The sequence below is a fragment of the Scyliorhinus canicula genome, chromosome 9 (assembly GCF_902713615.1).
Source record: "Scyliorhinus canicula chromosome 9, sScyCan1.1, whole genome shotgun sequence".
Lineage (NCBI taxonomy): Eukaryota > Metazoa > Chordata > Chondrichthyes > Carcharhiniformes > Scyliorhinidae > Scyliorhinus > Scyliorhinus canicula.
This window is the reverse complement of record NC_052154.1, coordinates 160,158,969-160,178,040: the sequence shown is the minus strand read 5'-3', so window position 1 is coordinate 160,178,040 and position 19,072 is coordinate 160,158,969. Positions and strand designations below refer to the sequence as shown.

The 19,072-nt window shown below is 43.2% G+C and overlaps 1 protein-coding gene across 1 annotated transcript in view; it reads right to left on the bottom strand.

The window, feature by feature from the left end:
- pik3c2a (phosphatidylinositol-4-phosphate 3-kinase, catalytic subunit type 2 alpha) overlaps positions 1 to 18,598 on the bottom strand; it is a 133,411-nt gene extending 114,813 nt beyond the window's left edge. Inside the window, exon 1 of the mRNA XM_038808062.1 lies at positions 18,254 to 18,598. The gene's annotated coding sequence lies outside the window, so the exon portion shown is untranslated. The remainder of the gene's footprint in view (positions 1 to 18,253) is intronic.
- Between the last annotated feature and the right edge of the window lie 474 nt (positions 18,599 to 19,072).

The following is a 19,072-nucleotide window of genomic DNA, read 5'->3' as shown; positions in this document are numbered from 1 at the left end:
AAGTGTGCTTTTGGCATGGGAGTTTGGAAACTCACAGAATACTAACAGCGCAGAAGAGGCCCTTCAGCCCATCGAACCTGCACTGACGTATGAAAGGCCCTGACCTGCCCATCTAATCCCACTTGCTAGCAGTTGGGCCATAGCCTTGAATGTTATGGCGTGCCAGGTACTCATCCAGGTATCAAAGCATCCCACCTCTACCACCCTCCCAGGCAGTACACTCCAGACCACCACCAGTCTCTGGGTAAAAAAAGTTTTTCCTCAAATCCCCCTAAACCTCCCACCCCTCACTTTGAACTTGCGTCCCCTCGTAAATCACCCTTCAACTGAGGGAAACAGCTGCTGCCTATCCAAGCCTCTCAATCAAGTCACCCCTCAGTCTTCTCTGCTCCCCTCAGTCTTCTCTGCTCCAGAGAAAACAACCCAAGCCTGTCCGACCTCTCTTCACAACTTAAATGTTCCACCCCAGGCAACATTCTGGTAAATCTTCTCTGCACCCCCTCCAGTGCCATTACATCCTTCCTATAATGTGGCGACCAGAATTGCACACAGTACTCTAGCTGTGACCAAAGTTCTATACAGCTCCATCATGACCACCCCGCTTTTGTAATCTCCACCGAGATTGATAAAAGAAAAAAAGTGTCCCATATGCCTGTTTCACCACCAGCTCTTCTACCTTCAGAGATATACGTGACAATAATTGGGGGCGGGGGGGGAAGAATGGGATTCTGAGGAGGTATCCAGAAACATTCACCCAGGGTTCAGAGTGGAGAGCGTACTTGCCCACAGTCATCTTGTGTGCTTAAAAGGGACTTGTTAATGAGACCATTGTATAACAAGATGGGTTTGTAATCTGTGCTAATCTAAAACGTGTGTGTAATTGTTAAGGTAAGAGGGGAGTAAAGGCATATTGTATCATAATCCAATTTCTTCAGGTTTAATAAATGTTTTTTCTTGTTGTTGAAAACAATTAGTGAACCTACGGCTCTGTTCCTCCACTTTTTTTTTAAAGTTACGGTATTTTGAGCCAGGGTCCATTTTGGGATCTACCCGTCCACTTGTAACACCAACTAGGATTGTAACAACAGGGTGCAGAGGTTGATCATGTATTTTTTTCTGTCCAAAAGAGCGATAGAGTTTGTAGCAGGGGTCAAGACGATTGCTTTGGTCTTCCAAATTCTAGCTGGACAAGCTGTACTTTTCTGCAAGACTGGATGTCACAAAGCAGTCCGACAACATAGAGGTCGTGGAGGGGTTGAAAGAGATGGGTGTCACTGTGTATTCGTGGGAAGATTTGGTCTCTGTAAATGTCTCAGGATCCACTAAAATAGTTACATCACCATTCCCAACAAGATATCCATGAATCTGGTGTTTTACGTCCTTGCCTGTAATAACTGAACAATAAACTCACCGTAAACAGCAAGGCACTCCTTCGCACCCTCACAGGTTGTGGAGTTGCTACACACTAAAATTTGCATGACTGTAAAAACATTTGGATTCATCTGCAAAAAATTCTCATAGGAGGAAGTGCATTTTGTGTATGTTGGTAAAGTTTTACATGACTAATAATAAATAAAATCGCTTATTGTCACAAGTAGGCTTCAATGAAGTTACTGTGAAAAGCCCCTAAACGCCACATTCCGGCACCTGTTCGGGGAGGCTGTTACGGGAATCGAACTGTGCTGCTGGCCTGCCTTGGTCTGCTTTCAAAGCCAGCGATTTAGCCCAGTGTGCTAAACAGCCCTAAGAACACAGTACAGCTGCTGATTTTTATGACAAGTACATGACCTCTATCCTGAGATTACGTTTTATTTGGCATAAATAAGGAAATTGGGGCAAAATATAAAATACTGGAAACAAAAGTTAGTCAGCATCTGTGGAATGTGCAGTTAGGTTTACATTTCAGGTACAGACCCACCTGTTGCTCTCCCCACAATGGACAGGCCACCTCAAGAGCTCCCAGCTCTACCTGGTTTTGTTTCAAATTTCCAGCAATTACATTTCTGCTTTTTGTGGCTCTTCGTTAAACCGAAAACCTAATTCATTAAAATTATGAAAGATAAATGCAAAAGGAACTTAGTTTACTCATACCTTGGGAGCTGTGATCTTCAGCAGAGATCTTTGAGGGTTTTGAGCTCCACCCCTCATTCTACATGGTTTGCCTTTTTGTAGTTGTTACACATACAGCTTTTCAAAGAGACACATTGGTAAGTCTGACTAATTTGACAACACCTGCTCAAGCACCGAATACACAAGGCTCAGTTCTGCAGGTGCTGCCATGGGCACAGGCCAAAACTAAAACCCATCTGTGAAATCAGCATCAGGAACTGGTACTGAGCTACTTGATACGATGCAAAGCTAAATAAAACTCTTGAGTTGCTGCTGCAAGACTGAAAAGAGGCTCTATTCTGGCATGCTGAAGTCTAACAAAGGCCTCACTGTGGACACTTTACAGCAGTAAGCTGCAAATATAAAACTGGGATCCAAAGAAGGTTTTCATCCTCTGGCGCATCCAGGCAACAAGAATACCAACAAGGAACATCTGCAGCCTCCAAAATCACCATGGTACCATCTGTTCATTATCTTGAATATGTCAAGATTCTGCTCATGCATTTTCTTTGAACCGCACCACGAATGCCCCATTATTTGTTAGCACGACAACAAGTGCTGAAAAAAAATTAATTAATAGCAGCTTGAACAGGGAGTTACTGAGTTGGCAACAGGGTGAAGCTGCTTAATTAGCACACACTGTGAATTAGGTTATTTCAGTACCTTCACAGGCCCATCTCACTGCAGCCTAGTTCCCCAAATGAGATCATTTCTTATTGTGCATCTCCTTGTTTACTCAAGTTAAATGGTTAAATGGGTCTCAGAAATCTAGATCCAATAGCTCCGACTGCTCCCCTCAAAACTTCAGGTCTGGATGTGAACTAAATAGGACAACAGGAGGAAATAAAAACAATAAATAGGAAATAAAAAAAAGGTAGGGGAGAAACAGACACCACAGACATGGTTTTGTCACCAGCACTTACTCATGCCCTGCGACAGAGTTCCAGTTTAATCAGCAACACCAAAATTCCCCTAGATACGTGTGTGCTCAAAGGTTTGTGGTACTTCCCACTCTCAAAACTTCCTTATATTCACTTCCCTACACTCAGCCTTTTGAAGCCCATCAATAAACACCAGGTATCAACTATACAAAACATTACAACATAAAATTTCCCCACCCACAAGCGCAACTCAGCTCTCTATCGCCCAGGTATATTACTCAGGTCAATACTATTGATGTACAGGGATAACAGACAGAAATCCACATTTCTATTGATCTGCAGATGTGTTTGGATTTATTTTTAACAAAGGTGCTAAAAACAGTTGTTTTCTCCACAACCACAGAGTTAAAGTAGTACAACCCAGCAAGCACAGTCCACAACATAAGGTAATATTGCCTGGGATTTTGACAGCCCTAACACTACAGGTGGGGCACGCCAATTTGGAGACAGCCTTCACTCTCAATCATGTACACGCCAGATAGTTTTGGAATATCAGTCCAGTTAGTGCTGTTTTTCATCTGGATATATTGGTTTGCTCCATAGCATTGCATTATAAAATTTTCCACAAAACACCATTTTGAATTAAATGGAATGACATTCAATGCAACAACCCAACAGCAGAAACACCCAATGCAAGTTCCAAGTTATTTAATCTTGGAGTCAAAACAATAAACCATGCTGTTGACATTTTAAATCTCAGTGGGTCTGATGTACAATCTGCACACACAGTACAGGTAAGATTTCACATGAAACAGAGCACATGTTATATAATGAGGATATTGGTAATGAATTTGAAAATGAGGATATAAAGACAAAAATGCACTGCTGCAGATGTGAAAGTAGAAACGGGTAAAAATGAGAATTACAGTCATCAGAATCAGGAGAGAGAAAGACAGACTAAAGTTTTGGTCAAAGAATTTCTGTAATAAAATCTCAGTTCTACTTCTCTGTTTGCCATGTTCACAGACAAACCTACTTATTCTTCCTTTTATTCACAATTGTAGGAAGCCAAGGAAACAGCTCACAGGCCAGCCAAGTAATTAAAACTTCGCAATTCTGCAGTCGCAATGGCATTGTTTGGGGGAGGGTGGGGAGAAAGAGGCTGAAGAGAGAATGACAATAGAATGTCCAACTCAGTAGAGTTTTGAGCGCAGCTGGCAAGACATTTTGTTGTCGGTTGGCCACGGCAGGGTTGCCAGATTCCGCTTGTTTCTGCCCACCTAGTTAGTTTCCTACCCGTATGATTAACATGATACACAAGTTAACGGAAGGCGGTAAAATGAAGTGCGTGCTAATTGCACACAGCACTGACGGAGAGAACCGTGCGCGCCCTCTGCGTCCAATCATAGCAAAACTATTTATTTTCATCATTTGAAGTTGATGGCAGGTCTATTGATGCATGAATGACTAAACACTTTTTGTAACTTGTGGTGAAATATTCGATGTGCATTAAATGTATTCAATCTTATTCATGGGGTCATGGTTAGTGAATACGCTTGATTTCAATCTTGTGGCCCATTAGCCTAGGTTGCCCATCATTGGTCTAACCACGAGTGTGAAAATCAGAAAACACCATCAGTATAACCATTTAATATAAAACATTACAAAGCAGTATAATCATTTACCTGAAACATAAAACAGCGATAAAACATTAGAAAACTGTAATAAAAATTGTCTTACTCATCGAACTATCGAATGTTTGATGTTTTGACTCCCAAAGTACTTTACTCAACTGATTACATCAAAGGAATGACGTGACCACACTATAAGTCAGTCATTTTCAAAGTCGGGGTCGCGGAGCCATCCAGCACGGCGTTCCTGCTCGCGGGAATTAATGCACAACGCCCGTAGCAGTCAGCTTTTAAAAATGCTGGCTGTGAATGGCTTTCAGAATTCGGGTGCGCTGTGCATGCGTGCCTGCTCATCAGTGTGCATGCCTGGAGTCCAGCAAGAAACATCACCTCCTCCTGAAGTTGGCGCACTGACGCAGAAGATTTTTTAAAAATTCAATGCAGTCTTCCTGCCTGAAGCGACGGCACAGGACAGGTCACGCGCCTCAAACACTGATGTCATGTGCTCTGGGTGGGATGGCGATTCCTCCATTTTGTCAGCAGCAAACAAGCAACAGAACTTAAAATTTAAAATAGATCATTTTGTCATAAGGAAGAGAGGGCCAGAGACACAAACAGGCCAGGATCTCACAACTAAACTTGCTGGAGAGAGGTGCTCATGAGAATCCACAGCAGGACAAAGCAGTGGTGGTGTGAGCTCCAGGACCTCTGATGAACAACCCACACAGAAATGTAACATTGAATGACAAAGCAAGTGAGAGCATGAGGTCCAAGCTGGCTCACCTGACGCATTAAAGGTCAGCGAAAATGGTGGGTCACGAAGGTCAGCCGGCATGGGTCGCGGCGGTTGGCAAAAATGGGTTCCTGGAAAAAAGTTTGAAAAAAACTGCTCTAAGCGTTCATTTCTCAGAAACTACTAGAGCTTTCATTTTTGGGGGTCATCCAAAGTCAACTGCCTCATACCAATCAAATTAGCTCAATGACCCTTCAATAGCAAAACCCTCAAATCTTTCCTCTCTGAATTGTTAGCTAGTGAGCCAAAACAATTAGAAGGTTGCATCATACAGAAAAGGCCCCAGCATTCTCCAAGTGACAAAGGAAATATACAATCAGTTAAATTGTTGCTCATCTGTCCCGTGCGCCCAAAATAAATATTTCAGGAGCTCCCAGTCACAAAGTCAAATCTTTTACACTCAGTATCTCTGAAAGAATGGCATCAATTTTACTGGCTCACATCAGGAGGTCCGAATTTCATTTTTAGTTTTGAAAAAAGTTGATTCCATTTAAGGGGCGGCACTTGGCTGCAGTGGTGATCACTGCTGCCTCACGTTGCTGAGGATCCGGGTTTGATCCCGGTCTCATGTGGAGTTCTTCCCATGTCTGCGTGGGTCTCACTGCCACAACCCAAAGGTGTGCAGGGTTAGGTGGATCGGCCATATTTTTTATTAAAACAGCAAAAAATATATACAAGGCCAAATGTTACAGAACACCAATTTTGTGTTGGAGAAACAGGGTACGCTCCCCTCAGTACCACTGTACGGGGAGGGGAGGTGGCTACTCTATTATTAAAACAGTTGACAACACATTTCTACAAAAAACAAATGGTACAAGCACTAACTTTGCGCTGGAGACACCAGATACCCTCACCTTTGTACCAACAGAGGGCAGCACGGTGGCACAGTGGTTAGCATTGCTGCCTACGGCGCTGAGGACCCAGGTTCGAATCCCGACCCTGGATCACTGTCCGTGTGGAGTTTGCACATTCTCCCCGTGTCTGCGTGGGTTTCACCCCCACAACCCAAAGATGTGCAGGGTAGGTGGATTGGCCATTCTAAATTGCCCCTTAATTGGAAAAAATAATTGGGTACTCTAAATTTATAAAAAAAAAACCTTTGTACCAACAGAAGGGAAAGGAAGGGAGGCTGGTGGGGAGAGAGGGAGTCAGGGTGTTCGTTGAGGGGGCCCCAATAGGACACTGCCTGAACTATCTACAGAGGCAGAAAAACAAAAGAACCTTCAATTAAGATGTGCCAGATTCCGGGAGTCCCCCAGGGAGGGGGTGAGGGTTGGCACTGTCAAGCACGAGTGACCCCTGCACCCCACTGCAGAGAGCCTCATGTGCACCCTGTACCCCTGACACTGGGCGGCTGATAGCCTTCGGACAGTCGCCCTCCGGGCCTAAATCCTCCACCACACAGAATTGCTCCTTAATTGGAAAAATTTTAGAAAAAAAAAAGAAAAAAGTTGATTCCATCTCACAGCCATGTTTTAAAAAAAAAACCTGTACTTCTATGGAAAACCTACCACACATTACTAACATCTGTTATGTTTAAATTTTTGGGGAAGAATGGGATGGCAAATTTTATAAACTTAATTTGAACTGTGGAAAACAACTGAGTCAATCAGCCAATTGTTAGGACTTACCACCTACATACCTGGCATCGCAGCAGCACTAAAACCCATACGCATGTTGCTCAATAGGTAGAATGTTATGTATGAATAGGTAGAATGTTATGTATGAATTGAAGTGCCGGTGCAATGCTCGGTATGTAGACCACGCATTGCAGTAATTGGCTGATCAAAGGAAACATGTTCCTTCAGTTGTTCGTAATAGGCAGAGTACAGACCATAGTCAACCAGTCTGCACTTGCAAAACCAAATATGCGTTAGATATGATTGGGTAATTGAGCGGCACTTGCAGAAAATCCAGAGTGTGCAAATAGTTACACCAACAACCAGTTAGATAATCAACTCTATTCTGATGGGATGCAGGGATGGCTGGGCCAGCATTTATTGAGTCAACCACGTTGCTGTAGGCCTGGAGTCACATGTAGGTCAGAACAGTACGGACAACATATTTCCTTCCCCAATGGACATTAGTGAACCAGATGGATTTTTACAACAATGGTTTTAATACAAGATTAGTGTTGAATTCAAATTCCATGAACTGCCTTTGTGGGATTTGAACATGATTCTCCAGAGCATAGCCTCGGGTCTCTGGATTACAGTAATAATAATAATAAAAAACTTATTGTCAGAAGTAGGCTTCAATGAAGTTACTGTGAAAAGCCCCTACAAGTGACAATACTGCTACAGCAATGCCTTCCCCTTGCTAGAAGCGACATTGAATGTGGTCAAGCTTGCAGCTTTTTTGTATTACTCAGGAACCCGAGATTCCCTGTTGCTTTCTTCATGGCAATACCTCAATCAGTGTCAACTGGCCAACTGATGTGGAGATGCTGGCTTTGGACTGGGGTGAGCACAGTAAGAAGTCTTACAGCACCAGGTTAAAGTCCAACAGGTTTGCTTCAAACACGAGCTTTCGGAGCACTGCTCCTTCCTCAGGTAGGGGAATTATTAGAGGGGAATGATAATTATTATTACTGAGGAAGGAGCAGTGCTCCAAAAGCTCATGTTTGAAACAAACCTGTTGGACTTTAACCTGGTGTTGTAAGGCTTCTTACTGAACTGGCCAACTAATCAGCACCATTTCTTCAGTAGTATAAATTGTGATTGTTTGATATTTTGTTTTGATGGGTACAAGATGAAAAGCTTCAGCAGCATGTCTCACTTTTCATTACATGAAGAAGAAAGGAACAGAGACAAGAGTTCTTGGTGGGCACTCATGTAGAATGTAAACACCAGCATGGGTCAGTTGGAGTGACTAGCCTGGCATGGTTCTCTATATTCTATGTAACATGGGAACACTATCCTGGTTCATATAGTCCCGATCCTTTATGTGTCATTGGGTTGAAAGCCTAGATTTCCCAGAACTCTATTGAGGGAATGCAAAAACAACAGCCAAAGGAGATCTTCACCTTATCAGGGTAGCCAGGGAAAATAAGTGCAACTTTGGCAGTGTTGCAAACACAGAGAACAAATAGAAAGAAACATGGACATCATCAAATTAATCTGGGATAGTCAACACGGATTTGTGAAGGATAAGTCTTGCCTCACAAATTTGATTGAATTCTTTGAGGAGGTAACGAAGTGTGTAGATGAAAGTAGAGCAGTTGATGTCGTATACATGGATTTTAGTAAGCCATTTGATAAGGTTCCCCATGGTCGGCTTATGAAGAAAGTAAGGAGGTGTGGGATAGAAGGAAATTTGGCCAATTGGATAAGTAACTGGCTATCACATACATAGAAGACAGAGGGTGGTGGTGGATGGAAAATTTTCAGACAAGAGACCAGTTACCAGCGATGTACCACAGGGATCAGTGCTGGGTCCTCTGCTATTTGTGATTTTATCAATGACTGTGAGGAGGGGGCTGAAGGGTGGGTCAGTAAATTAGCTGATGACACCAAGATTGGTGGAGTAGTGGATGAGGTGGAGGGCTGTTGTAGGCTTCAAAGAGACATTGTTGGATGCAGAGCTGGGCCGAAAAATGGAAGATGGAGTTTAACCCTGACAAGTGCGGGGCGATTCATTTTGGTAGAATTTTTTAAAATGCGGATTACAGTGCCAACGGCAGGGTTCTGAGGAATGAGGAGGAACAGAGACATCTTGGGAGTCATGTCCACAGATCTCTGAAGGTTGCCACTCAAGTGGATAGAGCCGTGAAGCAGGCCTATAGTGTGTTAGCATTTATTAACAGGGGGCTTGAGTTTAAGAGCCGCAGGGTTATGCTGCAACTGTACATGACCCTGGTGAGACCACATTTGGAATATTGTGTGCAGTTCTGGTCACCCCACTATAGGAAGGACGTGGAAGCATTGGCAAGGGTGCAAAGGCGATTTACCAGGATGCTGCCTGGTTTGCAGGATAAGTCTTATGAGGAAAGGTTGAGGGAGCTAGGGCTTTTCTCTTTGGAGTGGAGGAGGATGAGAGGCGAGTTAATAAAAGGTTTATAAGATGATGAGGGGGATAGATAGAGTGGACGTTCAGAGACTATTCCCTTGGGTGGATGTAGCTGTTACAAGGGGGCATAACTATAAGGTTCAGGGTGGGAGATATAGAAGGGATGTCCGAGGTAGGTTCTTTACTCAGAGAGTGGTTAGGGTGTGGAATAGACTGCCTGCTGTGATAGTGGAGTCGGACACTTTTTAGGAACTTTCAAGCGGTTATTGGATAAGCACATGGAGCACACCAGAATGACAGGGAGTAGAATAGCTTGATCTTGGTTTCGGACAATGCTCGGCACAACATCGAGAGCAGAGGGCCTGTTCTGTGCTGTACTGCTCTATGTTCTAATACTGTAATTGCTCCCTCGAAGCATCACCAAACAAAAAACTCAGCACCATCCGAAGCAGTCTTATGAAATCAGTCATGGGATGCTACAAAACGCATTGCCCGACACTGGCAAATCCAGCTAACATTTCACATTAACTTCTTGGAAGCTGGAATCACTGCACAAGTTCTGATTCAGAATAGCTTCAAGCAAAGGTGCTACAGTTCTCCCATTTAAGAGTAAAAAGTGGCACAATTGACTTCCATTAATTTGAAGTTTTAAAAAAATCTGGTAGTTCAAATTAAGCTATTTTAGCACTGGAGTTGGAGATTAAACAGGAACAGGCTGGAATCAATTCTCTCAAAAATAATTTATGGATTCTGCTCCAACAGGGTATTGCATTCTAAATCTCCACTTTAATTCATTAGACCTTACCTCCACCATTTTAAAGTTATCGCCACCAATTGGACATGAAGAATTGCACACATCAAATAGTGTCAATAAACAATGTTCACACAATCCTGCCTTCAATCAATACAGCATTAAGGCAGAAAAAACAAAGCATTATTCAGCTTTTTAAATACAATAGCAACAACCAAGCATTATAAATCATAAAACATACTTAAAAGCCACAAATTAAACTCATAGGACAGGGCAAAGAGGAAGGACAGGACAAAGAGGATTACAACCCTACAATTATTATAAATTAAGCATGAAAGTAAACACATGATTGTTCCTGCATTTACAGATAGCAATACTAAAAGTCAGGTTTAGTCAAAGTATAAACGGCTAAGCTTTCAACATTTTTCCCCGAACGCAAACACCAATATTTCTCCAGTTCCAAAGAATGCATTTTTCCAAGAGGCTGAAGTAAACACTCTTCTCATCTGGTTTAGAAGAGTTGACAGTAAATAAGGAGGCCAATTTGTGAAAACAGCTTCCATATAGCCTCTTGTTGTCAGTAAAAGGTTAAACAGGGCTACTGAATAATGGCATCCATCTGTTTTGCAATACATTGTTGATGGGTTTCTAGTCGTGCAACGTGATTTCGAACTTTAAAAAAGGAAATTATGAACTCACCTGAAGGTTTACTTAATTTTGAAGAACCTTTTCAAAAAAGATCCAAGCTAAAAGAGCTGAAATTTATTTCAGCTCAGGCAGAAGTTTAGTTCTCGTGGCAAGAGCTATAAAGAAACAGAAGTTGACACAACCAGGAATGCAGAACAACTGAAGCATTCACAGAATGCATAAATTATGTCACAAGCAATACCACAAAGAGAGGCGGGAGCGTAGAGGAAGATTTGGCTGCTTATGGTATTACGTCTGGACAAATGAGACCGAGAACCTAATTAGTACACACAGACATGAACAGAATCAACATGGTATCTGGTATAGTATGCCATTTAACAAACTGAGCACTCGAGAAACTAAATGCTGAACTGAAAAGATGCAAACACCAAAGGGATATTGCATTAACTTGAGCCCAGCCAAAGCTGTCCCACTGATAGATATGTCACTTTACTGGACACACTCATGTACATAACAGCTGTGAAAATCACAAATAAAACTATCCTCTCAACGCCAGAGCTGCCAGGTTTGTCCGCATGCATCATAGATGACTTCTTTAGTTTGAGCACATCTGCAGGATGATGGACGGTCACCTACCCAACAAGATTTTTGTCTGGTGAGGCAGCCAGTCAGCAGGATGCCAAAAAAAACAAATTCTTCAAGAATACTTGCCAGTGCGACATGAAGTCCTTAAACATTTATCACCAAATCTGGTATTCACAAGCTGATGACAGTGGAAAATGGTGATACCTGTGGGATGGCTTCCGCCACCATGACCAGTGGCTACAGCAGCTGGTCAACAGACACCAACACCAAAAACAACCACCCAAAATGACACTTGGAAGCTTCATGTACAGCACTTGTCTTGTAGCAGAACCTGCCTCTCAAGGATTATCCTCTTCAAACATCAGTAAAGCAGTGTCAAAGAAGACAACCCATCCAAAATGGTTTGTTTGCTGCACCTCTTGTAGCTGCAACAATGCCAACAACAAATAACTGTGACAATGTTATCTATGCCCATCTACAATTTAGAACAAATAAAATAAGATAGCAAACTATCTGCCAAGTCAAAAGGCAACAATTTTCAACCATGGTACAGTTTACCCAGGCTGCTAACAGTTTTTAGATTCCCCTCTTAAATGAATTTAGAAGAACCAATTGTTCTTTTTCCCCCCCAATTAAAGGACAACTTAGCATGGCCAATTCACCTACCTTGCACATCTTTTTGAGCTGTGGGGATGAGACCCACGCAGACACGGCGAGAATGTGCAACCTCCACTTGGACAGCGACCCGGGGCCGAACCCAGGTCCTCAGCGCCGTGTGGCAGCAGCGCCAACTATTGCAACACTATGTTGCTCCTAGATTCACAGAATTAAAGGCGGTTTAATACTGGCCAACTGGAGGAAGCTGGCAATGATATTGTGCTTTAAACTGAGACAATTAGTCCTACCGCACATCATTGTCAGTTACTCTAAAATTCAACACACTTTATTAACTCACAGGGGGAGGCAGTGGTATTGTTACTGGAGGAGTAACCTAAAGACCCAGGGCAATGCTCTTGGGACCTGGGTTTGAATCCCACCATGGCAGATACTGACATTTGAATTCAATAATGTGGATTTAAATGTCTAATGACGGCAATGAAACCATTGTCGATATTACGGTTCACCCGCAGTGGCTCTGCATTACAGATTCATTGCACACCCACCACTCCAATGTGGTCAGTCATTCAGCAATTATATTCTGAAGCCATTTCAGAAATCCCCGAGTGTCAGTTAACATCGATCGCGTCATTAGATATACAAAGAAGTCAGAAATTGTGAACCTTGTCACTATAGATCTATAAAATAAAACTTCCTGTTAATTAAGATGCAATCTTATACGGGGAAGGACAGGGGAAATCTAGGGGAAATCTAGAGGCCCAGGCTAATGCTCTGGGTACATGGGTTAAATTCCACCAAGGCAGCTGGTGGAATTTAGGTTCAAATACTTAATAAATCAATTAATTCACAAAATAAAAATCTCTACTTGTTTGCTGATTAGGAAAGTGCTGTTAAACAGCATCTGGTTCACTAATGTCCTTTAGGGAAGGAAATCTGCCATCCTAACCTGGTCTGGCCTCCACGTGACTCTAGACCCAAAGCAATGTTGGAGTCTTAACTGCCTTGTGAAATAGCCGAGCAAGTCATGTGCAATTGGTGATGGGCAACTCGTGCTGGCCTGGTCAGCAGCACCCACATCTCATGAAAGGATTTTAACAAGTTACTGATTTTTGTTCCACCTTATTCCAATATGTATTCTTCCTTGAAATATAAATAAGTCTTCAATTAAAACATCGAAAGGGAGATACTGGGAATGTAGGAATGTCAGCACAGCTAAGCAGATCAACAAATACATATGTATTTTTTTAAAAACAAGGTATCGCGTACAAATTGTGATTTTTGCACCCTGCATATTGTTTTCAAAGACAGAAATTATGAAATAACACAAGAGAATTTTCTCCAATCATGGTAGCAACAGTACGTTACAATTCATCTTGAGCAAGACCCAATTCTATACCCTTAAACATACGGAATAAAGACATTCTTACAAAAAGACCTTTTATAACATCTCCTGAATTTTTGCAGAGTCATACTTTACCCACTGTTTTAAGCAATTCCAATCAGGGCAGATTATAGAACAAACTTAAACTCTTATAAACCAAGGTTAATCGTTTACCAACTGTTCCAACACATCATGTTAGTTACTCTAAAATTCAACACACTTATTAACTTTCATAGGGGGAGGCAGTGGTATTGTTATTGGATGAGTAACCTAGATACCCAGGGCAATAGCGTCCCACTTTGTGATGCTGCATGCATGCGCATGTGTGCTTTGTAACTCTGTGCCACAAACTACTGCCCGCCTATGCTCTTACACACACGCACCGCCCAAATTGCATTATAGGTGAAGGTATACTCTCAGGTGCCAGATATGGAACGGATCAGGCTCGGATGTCTCCTGCATCCATCAACACAAGTATCCAAAGTCCTTTTCATCCAAGAACTGTGCTCCAAATACACAGATCGCACATAACTAACTGTACCCCAACAATAAATTTTATGGAATTCACCCAGGCCTGTGAATGATCAGACAAGAGTATTACCAGGTGTTTCCTCCCTGTTTATTTTTGGTTCCACACTGGAAGTGCATGCAATTAGCATTGGTGCAACACAATACAAGAGACTAAAAGAAAAAAGGTTAGTTGGGGTTATAGGGATAGGGTGGATTGTGGGACGAATGGCCTCCTTCTGCAGCGAAGTGATTCTATGATAAGAGTCAACCCACAAGGTCATAAAGATGCCTTGTTGCTGTTCATTGAACCATACCTATTTTATTCAAATATTGGACACATGTAGCAGCTGCACCACGGGCTCAAATTTGAGGTGGTCACAGAAAGAACCGAAGGAGAGGCTGGCAGAAGTCACTTTGCAAAGTTTGGCTGGAATGTACGATTGTTACAATCCACTGCTGAAGCAGAGCTCAAGGCACATTCACAGAGTTGGGGGATGAGAAATAGTAAATGGTCACAGAATGATCTGGAGTGTGGTATTAAACTAAGTGGTTTTTGTAGAGCAAAGAACAAACTTCCCAAACAGAACATCCAGCTTCTGTACTGCAACATTCTTTAATCAGCTTCGGAAAAGGGAAGTGTCAAATACTTTGATACTTTCCAAAACATTGTTCTGTTTACAAGTATTGTCAGACTGCCTATGTATTTTTCTATATAAATTTTGAGTTCCCAAATATTTTTTTTCCCACTTAAGGGGCAATTTGATATGGTCAATCCACCTATCCTGCTCATCTTTGGGTTGTGGGAGGAGTTGAGACCCACACAAACTCCACATGGACAGTTATGCACGGCCAGTATCGAACTCGGGTCCTCAGCATTGTGAGGCAGCACTGCTAACCACTGTGCTGCCTAGACGTCCAATGTATCAACAATTTGGCTTTCATTGATGAAGATTTCCAACATTTTAGATGAGGCATTAACACATTAAAGGAGGAAGTCTCAGCATCTTACAGGCTGCATGGCCTTGGGTGGGAGATTTTAAACAGAAAATCCAAAGAAAGTTAAGTTCTAGTGATGCAGCACCAAATACTTCAAACATCTGCTTGGACTGACTCACCATGGTCAGAAATAAAATACACTGTTGATCTTTCAAGGTACCAAAGCAGAACAAATCTGCTCAAGTTCTTAAAACCTCTAGCATAAAGTTGCAGTTCCTGTGGATGTATCAGGATTCCTAGTGAGGAAGGGAGGGGAAACTGTTCCATGAAGGACAATACAGATGTTACAAGGATGCCATTAAACAGAAATTCATGAAATTTTTAACAAAATTGACAAACTGGGGTAACTGACATTGCGATACTCCAAGTGTTATAACGTTTTGAGGATTAGAACAAATGGGGAAATAGTGTAAAATAGAGGGGAAGAGACTAACCGGAATATAAGTAGAAGCAGAAGTAGGCCAGTTGGCCCATTGAGTTTGCTCCACATTCAATGAGATCACTCCATTTTCCCACATTATCCCCATAACCCTCGATTCCTTTGCTGATTAAAATGTCTATCTCAGGCTTAGAATCATGGAATTTACAGTGCAGAAGGAGGCCATTCGGCCCATCGAATCTGCACCGGCTCTTGGAAAGAGCACCCCACCCAAGCCCACACCTCCACCCATCCCCAGAACCCTTTAACCCCACCCAACACTAAGGGCAATTTTGGACACTAAGGGCAATTTAGCTTAAACATACCAAACGACCCAGGCTCCACAGCCCTCTGCAGTCAGGATTTGCTTCACTACCTTGAGAAGAAATTCCTTCTCATCCCGGTCATAAAATGGGTGACCCCTTACTCTCGGACAGAAGAGGAAACAACCTCTCAGCATCTACCCTGTCAAGCCCCCCCGAGAATCCCAACCTACCTTCCACTTTTGAAAAATACATAACCCCTAGCATTATTACAAAAAAATAGTGTTCAGCTTGTGTCTATGCAAGTCCAATTCACATGGCGCCAATGCTCCATAGCCCTGTCACTACTGAATCAGCCTCCACCACCCTCCCAGGCAGCATACTCCAGAACTTAAAAAATTAGAAATTAAAAATGTTTTTTCCAAATCACATCACCAGAGCTTATCAGTTTCATCAATTGGATCAAACTCTCCCCCACTACTCTGTCCCTCAATTTTCAAAACCTCTTTAAAATCTCCTCTCACCTCTTTTCTTGAAGGAGCACAGCCTCAATTTCTCCCATCTTTAGAGTACCTAATTCATTTTTTCCAATTAAGGAGCAATTTAGCGTGGCCAATCCACCTAACCTGCACATAGAACATACAGTGCAGAAGGAGGTCATTCGGCCCATCGAGTCTGCACCAACCCACTTAAGCCCTCACTTCCACCCTATCCCCGTAACCCAATAACCCCTCCTAACCTTTTTGGTCACTAAGGGCAATTTATCATGGCCAATCCACCTAACCTGCATGTCTTTGGACTGTGGAAGGAAACCTACGCAAACACAGGGAGAATGTGCCAACTCCACACGGTCAGTGACCCAGAGCCGGGATCGAACCTGGGTCCTTGGCACCGTGAGGCAGCAGGGCTAACCCACTGTGCCACCTTGCTGCCCCAATCTCTCCATCTAACCACATAACTGAAGTTTATCATTTATGAATCTTTTCTGCACCTTCTCTAATGTATTCATATCGGTCCTTAACTGTGCCCATCACTGGTCGCAATACCCCAGCTAACAATAATCTTTATTAGCGTCACAAGTCGGCTTACATTAACACTGCAATAAAGTTAAAGTTACTGTGAAAATCCCCTAGTCACCACACTCTGACATCTGTTCGGGTACACTTCAGGGAGAATTCAGAATGTCCAATTCACCCAACAAGCACATCTTTCCAAACTAATGTTGTATCCGCTTCATCACAACTTCCTTGCTCACACACATTATCAAAATATACTGCATCACCATCATCTATCCTTTCTGTACCTTAAAAAGCTTAAGCAAGCTAAATGCAATTGGCCTTCAACAAACCATTGCTGCCTTTCTTTAACAATCTACGTCTAGCCAAATTATCATTAATTTTGCCCCAAATTAGTTCTAAAAGCAGAAACAACAAAAAAATTAAAACCAAGTACAGTACCCTTATTCAGCAGTCATAAGATACCATCATATTGGTGTATTAAACCTTTTCATAAAAAAGATCAGAAACCAGCTTTTAGAGAAAGGTCTTTGCATTTAACTCAAAAGCTTTCCCAAAGCTCAACTGTGTCAGAGGGAGATCCCCTCCCAGTTAATAACCCAATTCCAGACCACTCACCACAATGCCAGATCACAGGGTTCCAAAATAATTCAATTTTCAAGTATGTTTGTTATAGGACTACCAATAACAACTGTATCCCAAATTTTAAAAGAAGTGCTTACATACAAAAATATTTAGTAAATAGTAAACTCCTCCCAACTCGTTGAGAGAAACTATATCCAACTGGAATAAACATTTTGCAGCATTATATTCCATCAGGTGATTCGACCCCAAGGCAACAGACAGGGGAACAAACCCCATGGGTAATCTTACTCATCGGTAACCTACAATTAACGTTGTTTAAATGTCAGTGGAACATTGCAGCTTTTCAACACATCCCGCATAAATCTCGGAAAACATTTTAGTTGTAACGAAACATTTAAAGCGCAAAGAGACCGGGCGAATGGAAAATATGCGATCTTCGATGCATTTGAAAAAAAAAGCAAGATTTCGACGCAGCTTCTAAAATGACAGCAGCAAAACAAATGCAGCATCGAGACCACTTTAGAATCCAATTCGGGGGGGGGGGGGGGGGGGGAGAGAGAGAGAGAATAAACACACAAATACAGCCAACCAGCATAAATTGCGAATTAATTTATAAAAGACGAAAAACTCAAACTCGGCAACTTCGAGAAGCCGACTTCGGACAGAGAAAAACACAGCTCCCCTGCACAGAGCCAATTGCCGAAGAACTTAACCGCTACGAAGATAAGGACACCAAACGATCAGAACACAAGAGCCGCGCCAGCGCTTTACATTGCACAGTGAGTTTACTAATCGTCGCAAACCTTTATTGCTTCGACCCGATTAAAGACTCTCAGAAATCCTAGCCCTAACCCAGTTACCTGCAGCACAGGCTGCAGAACTTCACACTATCCCATACATTTTTCAAACATACACCTAAAGTTAAAACCCACGAGACGCAGCCCACAGCTGTGCTGATCTTTGGTGGGGGAACTTGTGGTGTTAGAGGCACTGAGGAAGGTGGGGCGTCTTGTCCAAAAGAGATGACCCGGTGCTGCGGAGCGCGCGCTGCCACTCACCTCTCAGAGTCCAGCACAGGACCGAGCCGCCATCTTCCAGCTAAATCTCCGGTATCCACAAAGGGGGCCGTCACTTCCGGGAACCAAGTCGAGGCTTTTTCTTTGGTTTCGGGGGTGGGTAGGGGTGATTTAAATCCCCGCTGGAGGCGTTGTGTGGGTGAGGGACCCTCGCCGAGTTCAGCGCGAAGTCGGGCAATCGGGTGGGGCCGGCTGGAACGTTGCGTGTCGCAGCGTTCGGCGAGAACAATTGCCGATGGAACGTCGGGGATCGCCACGTTCCGAGCGGATTCCGATCGAATGCTCAGGCAGCCCTCTGCCCGCGTCTGCAGCACGGGAGGGATTCCTTCGTCATCGCAATGTCCTGTCTGAACAATGGGAGGAAGTCCGATCGCGCCTCCTTGGGGCGCAGCAATCTGAGCAAGCATCACCTCCCTACCCTACCCTACCCCCCCCGCCCCCGCGGCCAGTTTCTAATGTTACTGTGATACTGCCCCAAGGCTACTGTGCCGCGCCAAAACCATTGGTTTATGCGCATCGCCGTTCTCATTCTCGTATGTAAAAAAAACACAGACGCCGGGGATCAACAGTTCACACAAGGAATTTCAAATAGCCACTAGAAAGGCTGAGGCACAGTGGAGGAAGGCACAAGGGGCAGTGTACGAACATGGTGAAAAGGCGAGTAGGATGCTGGCTCATCAGCTCCGTAAGCGGGATGCGGCTAAGGAGATTGCTGGAGTGAGAGACAAGAGTGGGAATGTGGTGCGGAAGGGGGTAGAGGTGAATGAGGTCTTCAAGGACTTTTACGGGGAACTGTACCAGTC